We start from the raw sequence: 24,795 nt of genomic DNA on the forward strand, positions 1-24,795 counted from the left end.
TGTATTGCTGCTCTCTTCCTGTCTTTGTGATTTTAGCTGATATACGATTGGGGACATTTTGTCAACAACCTCGTGTGGTCCTGTCCAGGAAGGCAGGAATTTCCTGCACTTCTGTTTTCTTTTCTCGTAATTGAGGTACCACACCTGGTCTGTTAGCTGGTATTCTGCGTGGCTGGCTTTTTGGTCATAGTATGCTTTGCTCCTGAGCCTCTACTTGCAACTGGTCCCTGACCATAGCGAATGTGCTCTGTAGGTGACTATTGAGTCCCGTCAGGTATTCAGTTGGCGTCATTGCCGTCGGGGTCTCGTCCTCCGCTGGGACATATAACAGGTGTACTGGGAGGGTCATTAGCCTCCCTGTCATGATCTCGAAGGGTGTCCTGCCTGTAGCTCGGTTGGGTGTGGCTCGCATGGCCATCAAGACTAGGGGTAGTTTCGTATCCCAGTCGCGGCCCGTGGTAGACACATTTCTTTAGGAGGCTCACGATGGTCCTGTTGTTACATTTATTCTTTAATTATATTTTATGAGTTCCTTCGGTCTTAGTATCGTGGTAATCATTCGTCTATGTTTAATGAATATTCGTAATGATTCTCGTCACATTATTATTTGGCTTCGCCAAGTTTAGTTCTCCAGAGATTGGTGTTTATTCTGAGTTATATTTTAAGGTCCTGAGGTTAAGCGTTATTATGTTTCCACTTAAGCTTTCTGGAATTCGTACTCTTTAGTTTTTATTTTTATTTTTTTTGGAAGGTCGTGTAGGTAGGAAACATATAATAATAGAAAAAAAAATATTACTGTTTGTTGGTTAATTATCTTTGTTAAGTTTCTACTTTTCGGTAAGGAAAACGTTAAGAAAACGCGAAGTTTCAACCGTTATTTATTCTGCCCTTATCTGTATATCTCCAGATGTCTTGGGAGGCTAGTCCATACATCTTTTGTCCATTTGGATGTCCATGACCTCTTTGTGACCGAACTCTCAACATTTTAACCGCCCTCCATGTTTCATGGATTCCTGGTGTTCTTGTGAGGAGAAGTGAGTTTTTTTCATTAATTAATTAAAAAAAGGTATATATATAGATTAAAAAAAATTATTATATTTTTTTGAATTGTTCTTAATTAAAAAAAGGATAGACACAACAATCCGCCCGTTTGAAAATTATCAGGGGTCGATTTGGCCACTGGCGAATTTTCAAACCAAGTAAATGCCCTTTTTTTGTGTTATGAATCTATAAGCCGCCCTCACTCTCGGCGGTTATTTCTTACGACGCGCGCATATGTATCACAATCGTAACATGGTTACATTTGAAATAAGCAAAAGAAATAAAACACAACGTTAAACATCGGTACTAATCCATAACGCATTCCTTCCAAAGCGCGCGCATATGTATCACAATCTTAACAAGGTTACATTTGAAATAAGCAAGGAAAATACAACAAAACTTTAACATCGATATCACCAGTTACATGGTTCTCATCCCTCATAACTCCGACGGATATTATTTTTTTTTGTTTTTGTTAAATCCTGGGAAACGCTAGGTAGCGGTTTCGAACGCATTTTTGTGTTAATTTCCTCCTGTTACATCCTTGCAATCTTTTTACCAAGTTCCGAGTGTCTGGTTTACCACTTATCACTTTGATCATTCGATCACGGTTTTCCGGTTCGTTTTTGTAATTTCCCCTCTCACTCTCTCGCGTCGTGGGAGTGTGTGGTGTAAAATTGTGCTGCACATAATCAGAATTCGCGCACACAACCAACTTCTGTACTCCGTCATCACTGGCATTCGCTCTCTCTGCGATTACATGCACATTTGCCGAGTCAGTGTGTCGATTTAATTCTGTCCCTCGTAATGTTGCCCTCTTTGTTTTTACGAGTGTGTTGGATTTCAACACCATTCCCGATACGTCATGGACATTCGTCTCCATTTTAGCACTCCGATCCACATAAATTTTGGTTTCCCTTGGATATTTTCCATTCAAAGGCTCATGCCTGCGCTCCTCAGGGCGTGTCCCTGCTGTCGGTTTTTGTACTGTCCGATCACGCTTCAATGCAACCCTGTCCTTGTATTCGATCCGCGCGTCATTTACGGGAGTACTGTCCACGTTTTTGCCCGCCCTGTCACTTGCAGCCTGCCTGTATTTCTCATTGAGCTTCGGGTTTAATACCTCGGCGGGTGGGGCGCGTGTTGGCCGCTCGCTCGCGCTCACTGTGGGTTGTTTATCATGTCTTTGGACCGCATTCTGTGTTATTCCTCTATTCCCTCCTGGTATAGCCGGTGGAGGAATTGGTCGGAATTGGATCGATTGTGTTTGACCTCCCATCCTGCGATTCCTCTGAATGTTCGCATCCATACCTCCGCGGTCTGTGTAACACCTTCCCGCTAGGTGGTTATCTTGCCATCTCTGTGCGTAATTTGAACCTTGCGTGTGTCGTGGGATGGGGTGTTGATATGGTTCTGCTCTGAACCTCTCCCTCCTACGATTCCTCTGAATGTTCGGCTTTGTGCCGCTCTCATTCTCGTGCCAACCTCTCTCTGGGTTATTTTGCCATGTGTGCGTGCGTGTTTGCTCCGTCCTGCATTGTGGGACTGCTCGGTGATTTTTATTCCTCTCTGAGAGGCTGGGTTCTTTATCCCTCTCCCTGTGTTCTGGATCCGAATTATGATTCTTAGCTCTGTATAACCATGCCATGTACGCCTTTCTCTCTATGCGGCGTAAGGATGCGGTTTCTGGATTCAAAACCATTCTCACCCTTTCTGTAATCTCTGGGCTCAAGGATTCAAAAAACATAATTTTGAACATTTTATCTCCTTCGTGGTATTGATTCACATCGCCTGCGTAATACGCTCTTTTAAATTGTACGAGGTAGTCACGTGGATCTTGGTCCATGCCCTGGGTCATCGATTTTACAGCATAAAACCCCTCAGTGAGTGTCGAATATTCTCCAAACTTCCGAATCACTGCCAGGCTCAGTTGTTTAAAATAATTTCTAACCTTGTGTGGTAGTGACTTTACCCATGGGATAGAATCTTTATTTAAGCTTCGTTTCAACAAACTCGCTTTTTCATCCCGTCTCATCAACCCTCTAATCATTGCCTCCTCTTCCACTGTTGCGACATGTGTGTGGATATCCATAGTCTTATTGTGGGGGTCAAAATCGGGAATTCTGACTAGAGCCTTGTCCATCAATTTAAGGGTTTTACTGTTGAATAAGTATTCCGAAAGTTGATCGCCGTCAGCGTCATCATCAAACAAGTTATCATCAGGCAATCTGTCACTTTTATCTGTTCTGTGTGGGGCGTGATTAAGCGGTGTGCATTTTCTGTGTGCGCGCCCAGTGCCGTGTCGCTCGTGTTGCCATTTCCCTTCAGTTTTTGCCTCTGCCCTTAGTGGAGCACGTCCTGTCGACTTTACTTTTTTTTCCGATCAGTCCCTTGACTCTGTCCACGTACCCAAGAGTGTGATTTAATGTTACTTCCATATTTATCCTGTGGATCCACGTCTGTGAGTTTCGCTGGTGTCGCGAGCCCTGATTTCTCCTCCCTTACGATGGTGTGAGGACATTTTTCCTCGTTTATTAGAGACGATTTCTCTCCTGTTTCCTTTCCGAATTTTCCTTTATTCCACCATCCCTGTCTGTATGCCTGTGTGAGGAGGAATGAGTCCTGTCCTGCCTTCTCTGCAGCTTTTGCATCGTGTTCGCCTTCGTTACATTTTATCCAGTCAATTAGTTTCCCCCGAGGTGTGTTCGTGTTATCGATACAGCTCCCTTCCCATATGTCTCTCTGACTGTACTGCTTTGTAACAGATTGGTCGGTACGTTTTAATACGAGTTCCCCGTACCCCGTCACCCATTCAAAAATTATTCTTAATCCTATCATCTCAAGTGGCAGGAGTTACTTTGACCTTTCCTTTCAGAGTGCATATAAAACAATTATCTCACAGAGTGTGGTCAGTTTGGCTCGAGCTATTCTTTACTTTTCCGATTCAGAGTGCGTACCTCTAACACCATTTATCACAGGATGCAATCGGTTTGATACGGTATTATCTTAATTCCACTGTCTTTTGGGTTTTAACCTCAGAGGGCGTTTTGTTTGTATACCCCCGTTTACAATCACAAGGCAACGTTAGTTCACAACACTTTGATTAACACAACAGTGATTCGTTCCTGAATTCATGCACAAACTGTCTGCGAGAAATCCCGGGCGACGCCCCCATTATGTTGTATATGTTGGTTATCAAAATTTTGATGTGTTGTATGCGTGCGTGGGTGAAATTATTATGTTGTATATGTGGGTTATGAATATTCAGTGAAAATAATAATAATCAAATGAAATTTGGCCAAATGTATAATTATCCGGAAATATGTTAATTTATGTAATTATGCACATTTAATTATGCCAATTCGAGAGGTAATCGTAGTAATTATGCGAGTGGGTGTAATTATGATAATGCAAGTCGTTATGATAACCAGACCCCGCCTCGGTGACGAGGGTGGGTTATCGATCGGAATAAGGCAATTTATCGTATGCAGTTATGCAGGTGTGGTGTAAGTATGCAAGATTAACTTAGATTAACTCGGCATCGTTGTCTAGGTTCGTCTCATTCTCGCTTTAACATTCCCAGAGTGGGTATTCGTGGTTATATTTTAGGTCCCCGGTTCACCCCGTTATCGCTTTAACATTTACTGAGTATGTATTAGTGTGTTTATTAAGGTCACCAAGTTCAGATCTCAACGCAGAAGCAGATCTTATGCATAGATTTCAGGAAAGAATCACACAACCACTTCTGTATTAATCAATTTATTACTAATTCAACCTCAACTATGATATAGTATGCGAACTCTCAATCCCGGAACGTCAACACGGCATCAATACAGTATCATCAACGATTGTCTGATTTCACTTTGACAACGGCACATGGATCCCGCATAACGCGATGGTTGTTAGTGAGAGAGAGAGTCGTTAAAATATGCAAATACTATGCTAAGAAAAACCTTAACGTTAATGAATGATTATACTCAATATTGTTCACGCAGTACCGCACTCCTTATTGATCATACGCAACCCTTATCACGTTGTTAGCACCTTGGGTCACGGGACAGTTGAATATTCTGTAGAGGATGCGAGTACGTGCGGCGATTATGACTGAAAGATACTTGAAAGATTATACGGCGATAAAAAAAAACACAATCAAAAACAGTTATTATTCTTAAAGGCACCAATCTCAACAGATACATCGGCAGGTTATCTGACAACAGAATGGCTCGGAGTAAGGGCCTGCGGCGGTGCTCCTTTTCCGAAGATCGTTATCTTATACCGAGTTTACTAATTGGGGACCAGATCACCTGATAAGGATCTGGTGGGCCACCACTCCCCACGTGAGCGTGGCTCGGCGGAAGGAGGTGCCAAGAATCAATTCGTATTGATGGATCTGTTGGGAATTTATGCGATTAAGAGTACAGCCCACTAAATATTAAAGATAAAAATTACGAATACTCTTATAAACGACGGATGGCCATCACTCGGTCTCGTTGTGATGCCTTCACAGCCACGGATGGCTTATGGGTTCGAGTGTGTTTGAGTGGTAAGAGTTGTCTTGAATAGTCAGTGTTTGGAGTCAGTTCTTTATGTCAAACAGACGCCTGGTGGTCGTGTGGTGAGGGGGCGGTGCGCGTCATACGTATCAGTCGCTCCCCTGTCACCGTGATGAATTGGTTCGGATGCCCGTTGATACGCTGTCGCAGTTCAGAACCCGGTCGGTAGGTGGCGCCCACAGCTCGCTCGCAGCGTGCAGTGTTGGGTCGTCGACCAGGGTGAGCACGAAGCCTCGTCGCCAAACCGCGACCGTCACCACTCTGGCGGCAGCAGAGACCTCCGACTCGGCAGAGGTTGACCCACGCAGGCCGAGTTGAGCTGTCAAGCGGGTCTTGCCCGCCTGCAGAGGAGATGGGGAGCCGCTTGAGTCGAGCCCCGAGAGCCGGCTCCGGTGAGCCGATCGAACTCGGCTGAGTCCCAGATGAGCTGAAGATGAGTCGAGCCGACCCGCTGGTCGAGCTCGCTCCTGAGTCGACCCTCCCGGTCGAGCTGAAGATGAGTCGAGCCGACCCGCTGGTCGCAGCTCGCTCCTGAGTCGACCCTCCCGGTCGAACTGAAGATGAGTCGAGCCGACCCGCTGGTCGCAGCTCGCTCCTGAGTCGACCCTCCCGGTCGAACTGAAGATGAGTCGAGCCGACCCGCTGGTCGCAGCTCGCTCCTGAGTCGACCCTCCCGGTCGAACTGAAGATGAGTCGAGCCGACCCGCTGGTCGCAGCTCGCTCCTGAGTCGACCCTCCCGGTCGAACTGAAGATGAGTCGAGCCGACCCGCTGGTCGCAGCTCGCTCCTGAGTCGACCCTCCCGGTCGAATTGAAGATGAGTCGAGCCGACCCGCTGGTCGCAGCTCGCTCCTGAGTCGACCCTCCCGGTCGAACTGAAGATGAGTCGAGCCGACCCGCTGGTCGCAGCTCGCTCCTGAGTCGACCCTCCTGGTCGAACTGGTTTCCAATGCTCAGGGTCCTTTCTTTTATGCCGAAAAATCCCTTTGGGCCCTGCCCACAAGGCGGGGTTTCTTTCGATTTACTGTGTCAGGATCTGTCCGTAGGTAGGTGTGTCCATGTGTGTGTCCGTACGTCCGTATGTCCTTGTGTGCATCACCCACGGTATATTCCGTTGTCATACTCCCTCCATAAAATCCACGAGCAAACAATCAGGTGTTACAAATTGCCTCGAGGTCGTCTCTCTGTCTGGGTGCGATATTATCTCTTGTTTGGCCTTCTTCATGAACCAAAACACAGACGTTACAAATCGTCTCATAGGCGTCTTTGTCTGTGTTGCACCACCTGGAGGGAGGGGCAACACTCCCTCCGAGACTCACCGACGCACAAAGAAATGGTTAAAAGTTTTAAGTTAACATTTGTCCCTTACCATTTCACAGTTATGATTCTGTATGTAACCTAAGGTCTGTCGTTTCCCATCGTGGTGCTTGACTCAAGTGGAGGTGTTTCCCCGAGCGTATACACACTCCTATCCCGCGCTGCGGGGATACAAAGACGGCCGGGATCTCCCTTTCTCTCCGACCCTGAGTTTAACATCGCTCTTTTATTATGTATTTATATTCGATCTGGTGGTGATTCATCCCGCATATGCTTCGGGTCGAGTTGTATAGAAATTATTAAATATGGAAATAACATTTCATATCAATAACTTTAGCCTACCCTGTTGTTAAATTCCGACTTTAACGTTACTTTAATAGCAATACAGAATAATTGAGCTTTTTGTCTTAACTAGGCGAACACGAACTTCTGGTGACCCCCGCAGCCTGGTTGTTCAGCTGAGTCTGCATCCTTGAGAGATACACAACACCCTTATTCTCGTCTCACTGTGGTCATCCAACCTTCTGCTCTGGGAGTGTTATTAATTTCAGGACAAAGGCCTCCTCACGTTCAGACGTGCAGGGTTGTTTAAATCAGCTCCCTCCCCTGTGCACACAGCCTTGAGCTGGGTTTATCTTTGCTCCCTCAGCTGCAGGAGGACAAGGCGTATTTCTCCCTCCTCCTTGTGTGCACGTGTTCCAATTAGCTTGGAATCCTTAAACACACAATCAGTGATGATTCCTGGCTTTCTGTGGTTGTGATTTAGACAAAGGCGCCTCTGAGTTGACACTGCCCTATTATTCGCCCATGTGCTGAGGTCATAGAATTCGTTTTGACTTCAGTAATGTTAACATTCAGTATTGGATTAGCAAATGGGCAATGGTTCATTGATGTAGCTCGCAGCCTGGTCTCCAATTTGAGCGAGCGCGAGGATCGATAATTTAGCCTACTCTGTTGTTGAATTTCGAATTTTGACGTTACTTTAAAACCATACAGGATGGTTGGGCTTTTTGCCTTAACTATGTCTGGCTGACTCTCCCACTGTCTCTGCCGCCTGCACGGGTGACGTGTGCCCGTTTATCAGGCCTTATCTTTCCTTGAAGCAAGGTTGCAAATTCTGCCATCCTAGCCCTCCTCCAGTTCATTACTTAACAACACCTGGTGTTTTGCAGTTTACTGCGCTTTGGTGTGTTTTCATTCATTATATATCAATGATGGAAGCAGGGTTAGGATACAACATTGCCTATTGTTCTCTTTTAATAACGTGATCGTGAGATTTGACCGTTAATGCTTTTATAATCATTCAGAACGGATTTATGAGTACGTATATTTTGCATGTTCTCTGTTATTGCTATTCTAGTGATAAGTGTTTTTGGATATTAGAGTAAATTTATATTAAAGTTTGTCATATAAAGCAGGGTCCGAGTGCTCCTTTCCTAACTCACGCATTGTTTCAATTTCGAAAATGTTAATCCTGCGGTGAGATCTGAATCCTGAGACCTAACATAATTACGTATAATTGATGAAGCGAGAATCAGTTAATGTTAAAGCGATAATCATTGAAATTATCACAATTGATAATACACACCCCTAGATAACGAGAGCCAATAATAATAAGAACTTGTGATAACTTTATGCATAAACGCGTCCCAATTATATACATCAATATTAATCACTCAATCTTTTTTTTTCGTAATTACAATCATGATTCATTACACTAAACAACACACACACATTCTTAATAACACTCAACCACACACAAACATATTAACATTATACAATTTAAAAACATTTAAACAAATTTTTCATAATTTTTATTGTAAAAAATACAATATATTTAACAGCACCACCCGATACACTGCAAATATCAGTGCGTTGCAACTCAGCGTGGAGTTTAGTGTCAGATAATGAATTGTTTCTCAGCATGCAGTTACCGTCCCAAATGCTCCCTGATAAGCCGCCACAATAAGTAGTCGTCCCTGAATTTACAGGATGTGCCAGCAAGGCAAAGCCAAACCAAGGATGATGGGACGTATTTTATCTGTATGGTGTGCAGTCAGTCAGTAGTCCATCAGTCAGTAACTCATTACCCCTCTAACTCGGGATGGTTACAGGAAGGTGAAATGTGGAGGATCGTCTGGGCTGTGCTTCCATCTGTTTCAAACAGTTTCCAAAAACTGACTAATCGATGCTTTAAGACAGTGTAATGGAAGATGCAAATGTTATCACTTGGGTCTGAGATGCACAGCACTATGCCGATGTGCCAGGATGAGCTGGATTATAGTAAATCTGTTAAATTCACCAAACTGGTGTATACATATGTAATGAGAGCCTATGTCCGGCTCACGTGGTGATTGGCTCTGCCGGTCCTGCTCTACAGCAAATGGGGGGAGAGCCTGGGAGCATGGCCCTGGTGTGATCGAGGGAAGTCAGCTAGGATGATTGGTTCTGCTACTCTTAGCCTCAGCCAATGGGAAGACAAGTCAGGGGCGTGATGGAGGAATCTGGAACATTCAGCGCAGGCTATTAAGGATTGGCTGGAGCGTACCACGTCACCCAGGCATTAAATAAGGAAAGAGCCGAGGGACACGTGGTCAGACAAGGAACGAAGAGAGAGAGGGGCCACACGCGAGCGGGGCTCCGAGTGCCACGTGGCGGTGCGTCTCTTGCAATCTGTCTGCCCACTTCCCGTTGCCTGCCAGCAACGGGTAGTGCTTGTGAACTGAGGAAAGTAAATAAAAGGACCGATTCCACAAGCCGTCTCCAGAGTGTTATTACCAGAGGTGGGACAAAGTCATTGTTATGCAAGTCCAAGTCGAGTCGCAAGTCATCAAATTCATGACTCGAGTCTGACTCGAGTCCAAGTCACATGACTCGAGTCCACATCTCATAGGTGGGACAAAGTCATTGTTATGCAAGTCCAAGTCGAGTCGCAAGTCATCAAATTCATGACTCGAGTCTGACTCGAGTCCAAGTCACATGACTCGAGTCCACACCTCTGGTTATTACACATATGAGTGAAAAGACAATCACATGGCTCTATTGATCTGTATTTAAAAATAGTATTTTTTTGACGGAAAATTTAGGCCATGTTGAATTTTGTTAATTATTTAATACTTAGCATTTTTTTATTCATCAATTATATCATAAGCAGATATATAGACACTAAGATCAAAGTGATGAAATATCTGCCCAAAATGTATAAAAAATGTATGTCTTTTTTAAATGATCCCAGGAGAAAATACCAATTTAGTGAATGTTCCTGTTATCTGCTCCAACTATATGGTGGTTGATAACAATATATATGAAGCGAATGAGACGATGTGTTAGATCGAGTTTTCAACATGTGTAGAGGGATCAATGAGTGAATGTCATGGGAACAGTAACCATTGTCGTCAAGAAGCACGCCAGCACATGTGGGTTTGCGTTTATGACACACCGTCTACGCCATTCTTAAAAGAGCCTCGATCAATGGTCCCTCACTCCTTTTCCCCCAACCCCGCAATTCAAATTCTAATACCCTCCCCTTCCACTGTCATTCGAGTGGCTAATCTCGCTGCTGCACTGGTCGAACAGCTCAATTTCTCCGCTCAGCCTGGCCAATCAATTCCGGTGTTTCAGCACTTGGCCAATCGGGAGGCTCTTGCCGCAAGATTTGAATTTGCGAGCTCGTCTACTGAAAGCAGCCCAGATCGTATTTGACAAAATAATACAGATTGCCTTTTCAGCGCCTTTCACAGTCACAGTGAGAGAAGAGTGGAGGCGACTGACAGTCAGTGACCTGGATCATCACCTCACAGCTTTACGTTAGATTATATTAGGTGCTGTGAGATAGTAACTGGGTACTTCAACTTTTATAAGTTTGCTTCATCATCATTGTCATAATCAATAATCCTTCACTGGATGAAGCCCTCTCGAAGCCATGTCTGTCGTAGAGGTTGGTTGACTATACTTCACCACGCTGGTCAGTAAGTGTTGGTGAAGGAGGGGGCCCTAGACTGGTTCAGCTATCACTCGCCACTGACTAGTCATTGTCGGGAACAGATTATATATTGCTGGGTTTATAGCAGCGTCTATGAACCACTGTGCCAAGGCTCCCCTACTTTGTTTATGTGACTGTCATGGGATCAATAACCACTCCCTCAATACAGGATTAAACTGTATCTACATGTTTGACCAAGGATGGAATAACTAGTCGGGACAGATCTACCACTTATACAATTATCAGCCAGTATTGTCAGAGGTATTGATCAGGGCTGATTATGCATGGTGGGGGTAATTGAAGCCCCAAATAGAAGCAGGTGACCCACCTCTAATAATGAATAAGGCCGATGAGCCAATGGCAAGGCGGCAGGGGTTAGCTGGACCGCATATCGGAAGGGCTGAGCCAGACTAAAAAAATAGTGGACCACAGAGGTGTAAGTGCAGAGGAGCGCAACATCAATCCAGCAGCATCCGGAGACAGGTAATTTGACAAGAATCAGTATGTGATGCTGTAAGTTAAACATTACACTCACTATAGTATGTCAAGACAGGTAATTTGTTGGTGGAGGAGAAAGTGTATAAAGGTGATGTTTACAAGAGGCCTTGTGGGAGTGTAGGCTAGAAAACAGAGGTGCCAAGAAGACGAGGAGGCTACGGGACAAGAGGTTGCAGCGACGGGAGTTTCGGCAGAGAGGAAACCAACAGCCTTCCAGCAGGCCAACAGGTGACCGGGAGATGAAGCGACCAGTAGTTGCACTTGTCTCGAGGACTGAGGCCCGGTGGGGGATCCTGTGGCAACACAGTGGACCGGGTGGAGGACAGAGCGTAAGGGCATTGCCAGGAGCCCGAACGCCCACCTTGGCATTCTCTGATGCCAACAGCAGGCTAAAAACAATGAGGCTTTGTTGTTGAACTTGTTGAACGATATTGATGATCAGCACCTCAACTTCCTGTTCCGGACTGAGACCTGGCTTCATCAATCTAACTTTCTCTTGTTGAACCTGACCACCCCCGCTTGAGTACACCTATTTTGATTAGCCATGTTCCACTAGCAGAGGAGGTGTTTTGGAAATGATATACCGTGAGTGCCAATCCGCGGCCTGTGGCCATGCCTGCTATCCAAAAATGTAGCTTTTGAGTGGAGAAGTGTTCGCCCCTTGCTTTTGGCACTTGTATACCGTTTTCCAAAGCCAATAGTTTTCCGAGCTCCTCACAGTGCTGTCGCCAACCTATGACCGGATGCTTATGGTGGGCGACTTTAATATCCATGTCGATTACCAGAAATGCTCCTTGTCTGGGGACGTTTTGGCTCTACTAGACTGGTTTGGTCTCACCCAAAATGTGAATATACCCACTCACAGTCATGGTCACGTGGGCTTGGCATTTTAGATATGCAGCCTGTTGATCCTGGCCTTTCTAATCATCTGGCTGTGCTTTTCACTCTGGCATTGCCTCCACCTAATCTCATCAGAAAGAGGCCAATCATGTTTCGTCCGATCAAGGCTATCATCCCAGATTTATTTTAAATGCAGTAGCACAGACTTCTGAAGTTGATTACTTACCCGCTAGATGACATGAAGGTTTACTATGACACTCTCGGATTCATCCTTGATACCTTGGCCCACTTAAATCCAAGGAAATGTCTGCTACTCAACGTGTGCCTTGGTTTTGTGATGGGCTTCACTCCTTAAAGGCAATCATGTGAAAATTCGAGAGACTTGGAGAAAACCCGTTAATACAGTGCATTTACAGATTTTTAGACATCAATCAATATATAGAGTTGCCTTACACCATGCTCGAGCTTGTTTCTTCTCAAATCTCATTGCAAACAATGTTATAAACCCCAGAGCACTTTTTGCTACGATTGATCGGATGTTAAAGCCACCATCTCAGCCATCATCTTCCCAATCCAATGATGAATGCGAGAAATTTCAGATTTTTCTTGGATAAAATTTACAACATACAACTGCGACTTACCTCATCTTTTCCCCCTGCCCCTGTGCCAAAAATTCCCCCCGTCATTCCTGGGGACTCCGTTATCGGAATTTTCCGAGGTTGCCCCATCAACCAATTCTAATTTGGTCTCTCTGTCCCGACCGACCTTTTGCTAACTGGATTCCATCCCTACCAAATTTATTCAAGAACATTTACATTTTCTCTGCCCATTTGTCTCCAACGTTTTAATCAATCTCTCAGCTCTGGTATGGTCCCTTCCAATTTCAATCTTGCAGCTATCACTCGTCTCCTGAAAAAGACTAGAATTTACTCAGAGGTTCCGAATAATTATCGCCCACTCGCTAATCGACACTTCATATATAAGGTCCTTGAAGGCCTGGTTACCTTGCAGATGAACAATCGTCTGTCCTAAATGAATTGCTGAATCCATTCTAGTCCTAGTTCAGGGCCAGACATAGCACTGGTACAGCTCTGGTTAAAGTGGTGAACTACCTTTTTGTTGCTGCTGACTGGCTCACCCAGTATTCTCACTTTGCTGAATATGAGTCCAGCCTTTGACACCATCGATCATTCGATCTTGATGATCATAAGGGTTTCAGTTACTGTTCTCCGTTGGTTGAGATGTTATCTCGCTAAATGGGAACAGCTCGCATACCAAGGGAGATTTTAAATCTCCCAGCCCTGTTTCATTTACAGTTTCTCGGGATTCAGTTTCTGGCCCCTTTGCTCTTTCGTATTTATTTGGTAGCACTAGGTCATATGCTCTGAAATATCGGCCTAAAGCGTCATTGCTATGAGGAAAGCACTAAAATTTACTTGCATACTGAATCCGATATCCCTTCATCTGTCTCCAACCTATTTCAGCGCTGGCTTCCATCAAAAGTTGGCAACAACAAGATTGTGCGAACGAGGTGCAGCAATGCCCTTCTCTGTCCAGGAACAGTGTCAGCACCATCGTGCGAATCTTGCGTGGGTCCTCGTTGCCAGACCGATGTACTCTGCAGGGTCCCGTGGTGAGCTGTCCTGCATTACTCTTGGTTCTGTGGGTGGCACAGGATCATGCACATGTGACATGAGTGCTGCTGACGGCTGTAGTGGCTTGTCGGACAATAGCGGAATAGAGAATGGAGATGAGGTGCATGGGTGATGATAAAGATCAGGCTTTAGGCACGATGGGTGAACATACCAACGGTAAATGTGATGACTACATACATACGCATTGCGGCCACTTTACCTCGACAGTGTCGACTTGGCCCTGCCATGCCCGCTGCAATTTAGGAGAGGTACGTAATAGGACCTGCGGGCAATGCAGACATGCTTTGTCGCTAACTGCCCAGGGAAGTGTATGAACCCATCGCATTGTATTTTGCTCGTTAGTGGCCTGACCTTTCGTGGTTTTCGCCATTGCCGCTGTCTCTGCTTTGAGGAGTCGGTCGAGTGTGACCTGTAAGGATGCCGGTCGATTGGACACTCCTGTTAGTCTAACCCAGCTGCATTTCTATGGGAGATTCAAGTTCCCTGCCATGCATGAGGTAGAAGGGAGAAAATCCCGTGGAGGCATGTGGGGCCAGCCTATATGCTGCCACGACTGCAGAATATGGAGATCTCGGTCAGTTTGCGTCATATCTACGACTTGGCAGAGCATTGATATACTATGGTTATGTTTAGCCATTCCACCATACCATACGTATGAGGAAGTGCATATATTCTTTGCGCCCAGTGCCTCGCACACCTCTCCTAGGAGTTTTGTCAAAAAATGTCATCCCTGATTGGTGAGGAGCTGCTCAGGAGGGCCTTTGTCAATCACATACCCGTGAAGAAACACATCAGTAATTGATGCTGCTATCTGGTCAGGCAGTGGCCAGGCCATCGGTCACCTTATGAAATATTCAACCCTCACCAGGATAAATGCGTTACGCCTTGGTGAGCATGGAAAAGCCCTGAGAATAAAGAGAGCGACCAATTCAATGACTCGAGACAACAATGGGCTGTAAGGGAGGCTGTGACCTGTGTGCTGGTGGTTTCTGACGTGCACACTCCGTGGCACCTGCAACCAAGTCATTTACATCAGCAGACATACGCAGCCAGTAATAATCACATTGCAGGGTCAACAGCGTCTTTCAGCACCCCAGATGCAGTAGTTTGTTTGCATGAATTTCCCGTGTCAACCTGCCTCGCACGGATATGGAGCAATCCAATCCCACCACATCAACAACCCCTTGTGCAGTACGACCTGAGACCTCATTGGAGAGGTTGACATGGATAGTTCTGCCTTTATCCAGCAGCGCAGGAATAGCAGAATGGCGTCGTCAACCCGCAGTTGTCCCCACTCTGTGTATGTCAGACCTAAAAGCAGTCCCTGCAGGGTTCCTTTGCTCGTAGTTCAACGGGCTGAACTGCTGCTATCATCACCAGCGTTTCCAGGATCGTAGACTTACATCGCCCAGCACCCGATGTACACAAACACACGGGTCCCCTTGGGGCAGCTTTGACAATGCGTCGGCAATTCTGTATTTTAGGCCCTTCCTATGTACAATTTGGTTTGAGTACTCCTGCAATTTCTCTAGCCAGCACGCCAGCTGACCCGACGGTCGGTCTATGCCCCAAAATAACTGTAGGGCGGCGTGATCGGTGTGGATTGCAAATTTTCTGCCGTATATGTAGGGTCTGTGTAGCAGTACAAAGTACACAATTGCCACCAATTCTCGGCGAGTTACACGCGACTACCATAGGCAATGACCACTTCCACCCCGCCCTTCACCTGAGACAAAACAGACCCTATCCCCAGATCACCGGCATCTGTGTCTAGGATGAAGGGCAGGGAGAAATTCGGGTATGCCAGGGACTGAGCATCTGTGAGCAAATCGCGCAGCGTGACAAAGGCAGTTTCCTCATCTATCCCCCAGTGAAACTTGTGGTTCTTGGCTGTCAAAGCGTCCAGGGGCTTCACAATTGTGGACATTTTTAGGACAATAAGATGGGAAGCCAACAACACTGTGTATATCACCCACGGATTTGGGGGTCAGCCAATTTCGCACGCATGCAGTTTTCTCGGCATCCGCAGCAACACCCGACTCGCTCACCAGGTGACTCCGATATCGCACTGATGTTTGCATCAAATTACATTTTGACGGTTTTTGTTTTAAGTTGGCTGCGCGTAGCCTGGATAATACCGCATGCAATCGGCATAACTGTTCGTCCAACGAGCGACTGAAAACGATGACTTAATCCAGGTATATTAGGCACGAGTCCCATTTTAGTCCTACTAAAACCAGTTCCATTAGCCTATGGAATGTAGCAGGAGCAGTTTGAAGACAGATCGGGACGATTACATTGATATAGCATTTGAAGTGGACGGAACGCTGTTTTCGGGCTTCAAGGCCTCTTTCAAGGGCAGTTGCCAAAATCCCGAGAGCAAGACCAGTCTGGATTTTTTTTTTACCCCTGACAATGCGTCTAATCATTTATCAATGCGCGGGAGTGGACATGCATCAGCCAATGTAACCTTATTTAGACGGCGAAAATCGACACTAAAATGTACAATGGCATCTGCCTTTTTCACCAGCACAACCGGAGCCTCCATAGGGCTGGTGGACGGAGAAATTATCTCCGCTGCTTACATGTCATCCACAGCTCACATGTCATCCACAGCCTGTTGCACGTGTAGTTTCTCTTTGGGGCTCATGCGATACGAAGTTAGCCGAATAGGGGGCGAATTTCCCGTGTCAATGTGTTGCGCTGCCAAGAACGTGCGGCCTATGCCATACTGTCCCCTGGTGAATACATCCAAGAATTGCAGGAGTAATTATCTTAGTTTGTTCCTTTGTGTTTCTGACAACTCCTCATTTTCATCACACAGCCTGTCTAAACAATTTTCCTCAGCTGATGGAACATCGTTAGCGACTCCAGCTACCACCGTTTCCATTGGGTCCTCCGTTTTGAGAGCTATAGGGATCGCTCACGTGCTCGCACCGTCCCCATCTGAAGAGAATTGGATGCTCCCCGATATTCAATACTCGTTGAAACGGTTTTTGGTTCGTTCTCTGAACCGGTTGCACCCCTGCTAATGTCAACCTGTGGGTCGCCACATTTGACGGAGGAATTACAATTGGCAAAACGACCTGCGTTTGACTATTTGTTTTCGGTACTGCAACGTTAGCAACATTTGCACTCACAGACTCATTGACCAGCGCATTTACTGGCACCTCCTTCTCAGTACACTTTTTCACTCACTGACCCTGGTCCGTGAGTTTCCAGAGAAGGCAATTTTTTTAAAGAAATCGATTCTCAACAGGGCATGGAACCCCCCGCGTGTTTGAAACTAATATGGGTCCCGTCAAGGCGAGCTCCCCAATGTTTTTCCTGCGCCTCGATTTGGCCCATGATTTCCATGTTACCCCCATTCGCCACGACACAGAGCACCATTAGAGCACTGCGCTTGGCGAGGGGCAACTCGGCTTCCTGTCGCCTGCACTGCTGAAATTTTGTCTTGACGTTTGATGGCGGATCGAAGACCTCTACCATCTCGCGACAAGCCGTTTGCAGTGAGATCCTCCACTCTGCCAGTATCACCTTGAAGAAGGCGAGGGCCTCATCGTTCAAGGACATCGGCAATGCTTTCAGTGCTTCAGCCTCGGACCAGTCCAAGACCTGATAAGCGACCTCAACCGTCGGATAAAGGCCCCCCACACCGCCCACCACCACGATCTCCTTCACCGGCTCCAGCCGGAACGGTCGGCCAGCCATTCTCTCTCTCGCCGCCGGCGCTGTCTCCGGCGATGGTGCCTTTGTCGTTGCCGCTGCTTGAGGTGTCCCTGTGTCCCCAGTCTCCACAGCAGTCGGTCGGATGGCTCCAAACGCCGGTTCTCCCATCGGCATCACCGCCGCTCCTGGTTTCGTCATGCATCCCCCTTGTTGAGCGCGTCGGCTTCGTACATCGTCATCCCTCATCGTGTTACGGCGCGCGTGCGACAGACTTTGGTGTTGAACGGGTGGCCGCGGTTCGCGGGGCAGTGGAACGCGTTGGCGCACCGTGTCGTGGCGGCGGCGGTGAGGTCGTCTGCGGTAGTTTGCCATGTTCAGGGGATAGAGTTCAGGGTGCTGATTGACACAGGAGCATCGGCTAGTATGATTTATGAGCTTATTTTTAAGTCTTTGCCGCTGAGATCCTGTTGTCTTTGCCAGGTCAATAGTGCATGTGTCGCCGCGAATGGCAGGAGTTTGGACATTATAGGCCAAATATTGGCGAAGGTCCTCGTTGGGAACATTGAGTTGACAGGGCTGGTGTTGGTTTCTAGGACATTGGCTGTGCCCTGTCTTTTGGGCACCGATTTTCTTTGGAGGATGCCCCTTAAGGTCATAAATTGGGACAGCTGGGATATCCTTGGTCTATAAAGGGTGAAGGACCTATTATCTTTGAAGAGTTGTGAATGAAATATGATATCTCACACTCTCAATTCTTCAGATACCTACAAATTATGGATGCAAGAGTGAAATATCCGGAAAAGAACCTCGGGATTTTAGCTCACTCAATTATTAGGTGGCTGGAGACTCTTAAACATAAATATAGTTTATCCGAGGCCTACTGGCTTCCGAGAGAGGGGGACCCAGTCTTGAAACTGGCCACCACGAAATTGTGGGAAAGGTCTCTGCCCCAGGAAATGACACCGCAGACTTGGGACAGGATATGGCAATTCTCTAAGGCCAGTCCAAGCGCTCATTCACTCCAAATAATTAAAATAAAGTTTGTGCATGGGGCATACTTCACCAATGAGAGCAGGGTGAAATTTATGAAGATTTATTCAGACTTCCCCAGATATCCTCCAGGCTAAGTGCAGAATTATATCTGCCTTCAGGTGTTGCCCGGATGTTGCAAAGCTTTACAGCGAGCCCACAAGGTTATTTAATGACCGTTGTGGCACAGATTTGTCCCCAACAATATAGGAGACCTTATGTAGATTACTGCCTCCCGCAGCCTCAAGACACTACACCTTCACTACCACCAAACCTTCAATACCATAGTTCAAATATATATTTTGACTAACTGCAAGAACCATGAACCACCCACCTGGAAACAATAATACAATACGTTTATGGCATATTATGGAATGGAACACCTGAGCCATAAGCTCAAGGGAAAGGAGGGGGGATTCAGGGCCAGATTTCTCACATCAGACAACACCTGAAATAAGTTATCAGAATGGGAAGTCGGGAGACAGGGGCCGATGTTGAGGGGCATAACCACTGCAAATTAGATGGGGAAAAAATGCTCGTTAAGGTCGCCTCATATTTTCATTTTCTTTATGTCAGGTGTGTTTCGATTATATCCATTTCTCCCCTTGTGATCCCTTCCCCCTTTTATACTCGGGTTGGCTTATGTTGACGGTGTATATGTGGAATACAACTTGATGTATCGGGCCACACAATGCCTCAATAAAATTTTTATTAAAAAAGAACCACGGGTCCAAGTACCAAACGACTTGCGCAATTACAAATTTGCTTTGACCACGATTTTTTGTATTTCCGATAACAGTCATTTCACGGAATTTTATGAGCCCCACTGTGCTTTGTAGCTATTTTTCAAGCACAACCTGGACAAAAATGATAGCTCAACGAAGTGGTTTATCACTTGGAAAACTACATACTCTAAAAGCATGTTTATAAATGTGGACGGAAAAACCGGAGGACCCGGAGAAAATCCACGCGACCACAGAGAGAACATGTAAACCCCGCATTCGAATCCACGACCTCATGTATACCAGGCGAGGCAGTTTAACAGCAGATGGCGCTGGAGCATTTTCTGAAGCTACCATGGCACAGCTGCCGGAAGCCAGCACCACGCCAGGCTGCATTTGTCTCCCCAATTCTGTTGTTTACACGATGCACCATCAACTCGATTGTGGTTGAGTCGACTTACAAAATGTATACCAATTATTTGGTACTGCGTTGGCAATGGTTCAAAAGAATAAAGCAACGCAAATGTGTACTTGACATGATTTGAGATTTCAGAGAACGTATAGGTAACGGCACTTTACTCGTAGGCAGAATTCATGCTTTGTCTCCTCATTTGAATACACATTAAAAACATGTTTTAGTCAATCAGCCTCTTTACATTTCAAACCAATATTATTTACTTACGCAAATTAACTCTGGACCAGTTTCAGCCTTTTGGTTCATGCTGTAATACGGTGGTACTAATCTCTGTAATCCAACACTGTGGGGGTGGATCGCACACAAATGTTGTGAAACTCTCTTCCAGTGGGCGTCGAGGAGGTGCCCGTTCCCTGGCTCGTGAGGAGAGGGCAGTACATAAAAACATTTTCTCCACATTTTCGTTTCTATTAAATAAAGTGTTTCCCCCTCGCATACGTGGGTTTTCTCTAGGTGCTCCGGTTTTCTACCACTTATGAATTGGCTGATAGAAACTTCTCATACAGAAGACCGCAGAGCTTGGGGAATTGTTGGTTCCACTTTATTGCGTGGCTGTCTGCTTGTTTGTGGTTACTGGCACCTCTGAATCGTCCTCTCTCTCTTCAAGAGGAGTGAGCGATTGCTGTGCGGCGCGTTACAAGTGGAAATCATCATTGTTACACCAATGCTGCTGTATTACGAGATGTTAACAAGTGTGCTAGATCGTGAACAAAATCTACACTCGTGAATATGCAGAATCTGCAGTGGTGTAAGTATGTCTTAGGTTGGTCCTCATTTAAAACATAGTATCATGATTGGGATTGTTTATTGTTGTTGAATTATGCTTACTGTGAACATTTAGACAAATTGAAGGATGTTTATGGGTCACTTTCATTGTCGTTATTTAAAAACAAGACCACCCTGATATGTACATAGATATATAAAAGCTGTGATACCACAGTCGTGGGAATGTGATCTACAGTAGCGAACGTCTACAGTCGGCTCGTGCAGCTGTATGAGATAAACGAGAGGGGTGAGGCCGAGTTTATCTAGGAATGTCCTTTGAAAACCGAGAGGGTAAAATGCAACATGAGCCAGGCAGCAGGAAGTTGGAATTAATGCTGACCAGCTGGCTGGATGAAGGTGGCGTTAATGCTGACCAGGGAGAAACCAGGGAAGGAGGCGCTGGTGAGTAGTAGGAAATTGACGATAGAAACGTAAAAAAGGTGACAAAGAACGCAGCTCGGGCACTGCAGCCCAAGGATTTTGCGGAGCCAGGTGAAGATGGGACCTCTTAGGCGTATGTGCGTGCTCTCTTATTAGGGTATGGTCTGTGTGTGTGCCCTGTTCTACGTTATCAGGTGGTCTACAAGAGGGGTGTGCAGCATGGACTCAACCCATAGGTGGGTCATTCCATTCCCAATCACCCAGATATCCGGATCCTTCCAGCATTACCATCACCACCACCATGTGTGATTTCTCCTTTTTATCGGAGGCTTAAGTTCGACAAAAATAGGCCGTATGCAGTTCTATGGGCCAATTATATACGTCAAGAATTATAATTTAAACACAGCAGTGGCCAATCTATATTCAAAAATGACAGAAAACTCAACGCCCGCGTCGTTAACACTGTGGGGTTGGCCTTAACATGAAGAATATAATAGGCGACGTTTCTGGCAATTACCCTTCTTCACAGCATATACATAGAGAGGCCAGAGAGACAAAATGGATAAGAGCCGGAGACTCCACGTTTCACAGTGGGGCTTGATGAACTTATAGCCAATATGGTCGTGTATATGATTTCTGAGTTAACTTGATGTACAGACTTGGTAGAGGCGCAGAGATAAAAAAAAACAATATATGCTGAGTCTCTTCTGGATCATTTAATCCCCCAGGTAAATTTATTTTCTTACAACGTCCACCCTGTTTCTATTCAGTCCCCCCCGTGTAAGAGCCAAATATTGCCTATTTTTTTATGTGTGGTGGCCCCTAGTGTTTAGAATAAAAACCTTACCATCCTCATCCTCCTTTAAATAACGTTTGGAACTCAGATTTTCATTCAAGTGAACATGCAAACCACCAAGCTACTTTGCAGACTTTAATTTATAAATGTTTTTTTTTGGATGAGGTACATTCTAATAGCATTGTTGTATTCTTTGTGCTGGTTGGACCATGCTGATACATGCCCTCGCGTGGCTGAGAGCCCTGGTGCCACGGGCTCCGTCTGCCACTTTGTTCTCAGGGGACAATCTCGATCCCACGATGCACGTGTAGTGTATGTCGACTGAGGCGCACACACAGTGTTGAGGAGGCAACGTGTTAATTAAACAATCCGAGTCAGATTTGGCATGATACATAATATCTTGTACTAAAATGTGTAATGTAGCTCTCAGAAATATCGTCTTGTCTTTCTGTATAAAGTCCGCTGACATATCAACGAGTAACCACGAGTGACTATATACACTTGGGAAGTTAGACGACTCTATTCTGAGATAACATAGCTCTAGTCTCAAGACAACTCGAAGACGATGGAGACGATCCGTTCCAAGGTGACGATGCCGACGATGATTCCACACCAACAGCCCCCAGGTCCAATTCACGCCGACTCTTATGCCTCGCCCGATCCGGCCACGCCCCTATTCCCGAACTCTCGCTCACCGCACCTGGATCTGTCAATCTCCGCCCTGAGATCCCGTGCTTCCCCTCACGTGACCCTGTCAACGCTTGTCCCATAAATCATCATTATCACGTCCATTAGGAACCATGGTCCCGGGGAACCATACTGTCCCTCTATCGCTCCGTACTGTCTTTACAGATGTATTACCGAGGCTATCAACAGAAGGTGTCTACCGGATTAATTGCACTTGTGGAAAATGCTATGTTTGACTGACAGGACCAATGAGCAGCACAAGACTAAAAGAACACCAAATAAATGTTAAATGCTCTCAAGTACAAATGTTGGCAGTGGCAGAACGCACGTATCAACAACGACACTAAATTGATTTTGATAATGTTGAAGTTCTGTGCCAAAATAGTTACTACTGTTCAAGATTAATTAGTTAATCTATTGAAATTGTGAGAAATCTAAATTATTTTAACCGTTCGGATAGCTACAGGGTTAGTGCTGCTTGAAAGCGAATCATCATATAATGAATTGCTTAAATGCATGCCTATACAGTACATTGCTTACATGAATGGGAATTACCTATGTAGCGACATCGCTGCATGTCACTGTTTGTGGCCGGCCTGGGAAATGCATGCCATGCGATGTATTGACATCGTGGACACCACTGAATGGGGATGCAGTACCGGCCCTAGCAGGGCTCAGGGGAGCACTGACTGACTGACAGTGAGTGATGGCACCCCGCTCTACATGCAGTGCCGACCTTTACAGGATGGGGTGCGAGAGTGATAACTTCGGAATGGGGTTGCAGGGAGCCATGACACTCTGGTTGAACCCGAAGGACACGTGACCGGAGGCGTCTACCCGGGGACCCCCAAACGGGGGCTGGCGGTGATCATGTGTCGGGGTGGAGATCCTCTTTGAATATTCGAGAAGGGGGTCGTGGCCAGGGGCGGAGCGAGCCCCGCCACGGGGATATAAGCCGGTTCCCCAGTGGGACCGGCTGCTGTTGTCTTCCTGAAGAAATCTACGTTCTATGCCTGAAGAGGAGTTTCCAACACACAGACCCGGACCCGAGTTGGGGTCCGGTCCGTCGTAGCTTACTCTGAGTGTTAGAGTAGCTAGCCTGGTGGTCTACCACCATAGGTTATCTAGTAAAGGGGCAGTTACCCCTTTGTGTTAGGTGTTGGTGTTAATAAGTAAAAAAATGTGTTGCCTCAAACGTTAAGCCTGAGTCGCCGTTTGAGCCCACTACACCTGTATGCACACCATAACTGGTACTGCTATTTTATTGAATGCAAACAACAGGGAGGTACAAGAAAAATGTGCATGCATAATGTACATTGATTACTATATGAATAACCCAAACGGCAATGGATACCCACTGTAAAAGGCTCACAAGTCACATCTATCCCTTTTTTAAAGAAACAAAACAGGAGTGTTTTTCCACAAATCTGGCTGTTGTATGATGAAGCTAGTTATAATTACTGGCGAAACATACTCAGATTGTAAATGTTGTGGATTTGCTCTCCAAACACTCCGGTGTGCTGTACTAGTAACGAATTGGCATGTTCTGTTTACATGACAAACCTTACTAATTGGCTGTGTCGGGTGGTGGCGGGTGTAACTACACATTTATATTTACATGATCTCACCCAAACAACCTATATTATGGATGTCCGATGGTGATGAAATTCGTCACTAAACACAGCTTCGCAGATCACCAAAAAGTCGGGTTTTGTCTCTTCCTCGAGCAATCGGTTGCAGAGACGTTGACATATCTAGTGACATCACGGATGTCACTGTGTGGTGCCGGCCCTAGTGGGGCACGGCATGCGATGTACTCACATCGTGGACATCATGTATGTAGCAGCACTCTGGTTGACCCCGAAGGCACGTGACTGGTAAAGTCTACATGGGGCCGCCAGGTGGGGGCTAAGGGGTGGTCACCTGTCCAGGGAAAGTTGTCTCAAGAAGAGTCGAGAGGGAGCCAGAGCCCTCTCTCGAAGGTGGATTGGGCCAAGGGCGGAGCCGGCCCCGACCCGGGAACAAATAAACCAGATCCAGACAGGGACCGGAGTTCAGCATTGCTACCATCATCTGAAGATCTACGTTCTACGTCAAGAAGAGTCTCCAACACGTGGTCCGGGACCCGAGCCGGGGTCCGGTCCGTTGTAGCTAACTCCCAGTGTGTTAGTGTAGTTAGCTGGGTGGTCCACCACCCTAGGCTGTTATCTGGTAAAGGGGCAGCTACTCCTTTGTGTATTCGTGTTGGTGTAATAAATGTGTTGCCTCTAAGAAGTATGTCTGCGTCTCAGTTGGATCCACTACACATATAAGGGATTCGGCTGCATTGACCCAGCTTCATGCTCGTGGTGAAGGCTCTAATTTCGTAATGGAAATATTTGATTGA

General features: G+C 46.1%; 1 long non-coding RNA gene across 1 annotated transcript in view; it reads left to right on the top strand.

Moving 5' to 3' along the window:
- The window catches only part of LOC144953317 (uncharacterized), a 39,985-nt gene extending 28,382 nt beyond the window's left edge, over positions 1-11,603 (top strand). The window contains exon 3 of the long non-coding RNA XR_013640798.1: positions 11,512-11,603. This is a non-coding gene — a long non-coding RNA (uncharacterized LOC144953317). The remainder of the gene's footprint in view (positions 1-11,511) is intronic.
- Positions 11,604-24,795: the final 13,192 nt, after the last annotated feature.

The sequence above is a fragment of the Lampetra fluviatilis genome, chromosome 74 (genome assembly GCF_964198595.1).
Source record: "Lampetra fluviatilis chromosome 74, kcLamFluv1.1, whole genome shotgun sequence".
Classification (NCBI taxonomy): Eukaryota; Metazoa; Chordata; class Hyperoartia; order Petromyzontiformes; family Petromyzontidae; genus Lampetra; species Lampetra fluviatilis.